Here is a 2,866-nt window from a genome sequence, read left to right on the forward strand (position 1 = left end):
CATTTTTCTGGTTTCAGGTCTTAAGCTTTTGGTACTTGAAGAAGGTACTTAAGCACAGTGAGACTTAATTTCCCTATTTAAGACATAAGGCTAAGAAAAATTAGTATCAAAAAACTGTGAAAGAAAAAAAGCATGAGAGATAATAAGAATAGTGGCAGTATCACTTTATGAGAATTGCTAGAGGGCTAAAGTTTAGGTATCACACACTGGATGGAACTTTAAAAGCACCTGACAGGTTGGCCAAATACTACATTTCATCACTCATCCCAGTATTTTTTAACAGTCTCAGCTGCACCTAAGGTTTGTTTGTTTATTTGTATTCTTCTAATTCTCCCCATGAATGGCATAATCTTGGTTATATAATTTTTACTATGTAGTAAGTAAAAGCATTGTTTTCACATAGAGTTACAGGTACCTAACTAACATTTGTATAGCATGAGAGACTGGAATGTCAACCGTTATAAAACATAGTCATCTGCATGGTCCATAAGGATTTTCCCACAGCTATGACTACAGACGGGTGTTTCCTACAGCTGGCTCCCTACCAGTGGCATCAGAACCACCAGGAGAACTGAGAACAAAACAAACTACAGCTTCCCACAGTGCCAGAACCCAGAAATTTTGATTCAGAAGGTTTGATATACAAATGACTGTTATTCAAAAGCTCCCTAGGTGATCTCCATGAAAGAACAGGCTTTGAAACCCCAGATACAAAGCAAAATCCTCTCTTGATTGGATGTGCCAAGCTGAAAAATAAAAATGATGTGCACAGACTTTTTTTCCTAGACCTTGACATTAACAAGTTGATAATAGGTGTTGAGATTTTCAGTAAATAGAATTTCTTCATTGTAGTCCCTGTTTAAGTGTGACATTGTCTTTCTCCAGGTCATAGATGGCCTTGTTTTCTAAAAATTCCTGTTGCTTTCTGTCTGGCCACATTATGTTGCTCAACATTGCTCTCACCAGTCTGCTCAGATACATGGTGCCCATCTGCCAAAAAATGTTCTTTCCAACCATTCCCCTGGGTAAGATTCTTGCCTATCATATAAAATGTCTCCCAACCTAAATAATGAATAGCAATAAAATTTTAATTCACCCTTGGCTTCCAGTTCTCCATTAATTTATCAGTATAAAATAATTGCTTGCCTTATCACTTCCTTTGGAAGGAAGCAAGTTGAATGTTAGCCCCCTCTAGCAAGGCCAGCTCTACAGACTAAACTTGGTCAACACAAACAAATTTCAATGCCTGGCTTTTTCTTTTGGTGGCACCTGAGCAACAGAACTCAACCTCTTAACCTTGAAAGGCAGAAGCATAGTCATCCAGTTCTTCAAAGTCCACTACTTCATGATTCACATTTTTATAAGCTTCCTCTTCAAAGGTAAGCTTCCTCCAGCCCATGAGTATAACTAGAAAACAGGCTCTGTTCCAGTATTCCTTTGAAAAAAATTCTGAACTTTCCCCTTCTGGCACCCATAATAAAGATGAATGTACTCTACATCTATCCTGAAGTTTCTCCTACTTTCACCAGAGTCTCTAGTAGGTCTTGTGACTTAATTTCCAGGTGATTTTGCAGCACTCAATCTCTGGGGGGTTTTTTTATTTAATATTTTGGAGTTTTTCTTTATCCCCAACTATAAAAGATAGAAATTTAGGTCAACTCACCCAACTGCTTTCCAATATTTGTAAGTAAATTAATATCTTTCATTCTTTCTGATTGTGTAATTGTATCATGAAATTTTAATATAAATGTGAGATGTGTAATCAACCCAGGTTTATCATGTTTTTAGGTGTGCTTCAAAAAACATTCCAAGTAGCTGGGCACTCATAGCTCAGGTCTATAATCCTAGTTACTCAGGAGGCTGAGATCTGAGGATTGTGATTCAAAGCTAGCCCAGGGAGGAAAGTCCAGGAGACTCTTGCTGATAGACCCCCCAGCACCTAGAACAGTGCCTAGCACATGGTAGACACTCAAAAAATTGTTAAATAAAACAATATACCAATAAGTAAGTCTTCTAAACACCAAAACTAGGTGTTTATTCTTGGTAAGTTTTGCTGGTTGGATAAAGAAGAAGGGATACCTCAATATTAGTCTAATTAACATGTTCCTGCTATTATTAAGGTGAATAATTTTTATAGTTTTGTCAACAAGGGGTTTGCTGATTAGTAATTTTTCACAGAAATTGTTTATTTCCTCACTGGTTTACCTTTTACACAGATTTATAGGAGTTCTTTGTAAACTATACCTACAAATCTCTTATTCATTTTATAAACTACAAATATTTTAACAACATATCAATTATAATTTGATGATATGTGCTTCTTCTTTTTTTTTTTTTTTTTTGCCAGTCATGGGCTTAAACTCAGGGACTGGGTGCTGTCCCTGAGCCTCTCTGAGCTCAAGGCTAGCCCTGTACCACTTAAGCCACAGTGCCACTTCTATGATATTTCTTGATATGCAAAAACTAAGTTTTTTCTGTGGTCAAGGAAGTCTTTTTTTTTCCTTCTGGATGTATCACTTAGTAAAAAAAAAAAAATCTGCCTAGTCTTTATTTTATAGGTAGAGTATGTTCAGTTTTCTTTTGACTCCTATTATTTTGTTGTTTTTAGTTCTGTTTTACTTATAAATGATTTATTCATTTTGCAATAAAGTTTGAAGTAAATTATATATATATATATGTATATATACATATATGTATATGTGGTTAATTGGAGATAAAAGAGTCACACAGACTTCTTGCCTGGGCTGACTTTGAAACCTGATCCTCAGATCTTAGCCTCCTGAGAAGCTAAGATTACAATCATGAGCCACTAGCACCCAGCCAATTTATATTATTCTAAGTATGTTGCCATTTGTTCAAGAGTTAG

The 2,866-nt window shown here is 35.8% G+C and overlaps 1 pseudogene; it reads right to left on the bottom strand.

Annotated features, from left to right (window-relative positions):
* Window positions 1-843: 843 nt before the first annotated feature.
* LOC122111792 lies at window positions 844-1,475 on the bottom strand (annotated as a pseudogene).
* Between the last annotated feature and the right edge of the window lie 1,391 nt (window positions 1,476-2,866).

The sequence above is a fragment of the Dipodomys spectabilis genome, unplaced genomic scaffold (assembly GCF_019054845.1).
Source record: "Dipodomys spectabilis isolate Male_0828 unplaced genomic scaffold, ASM1905484v1 ptg000089l, whole genome shotgun sequence".
Lineage (NCBI taxonomy): Eukaryota > Metazoa > Chordata > Mammalia > Rodentia > Heteromyidae > Dipodomys > Dipodomys spectabilis.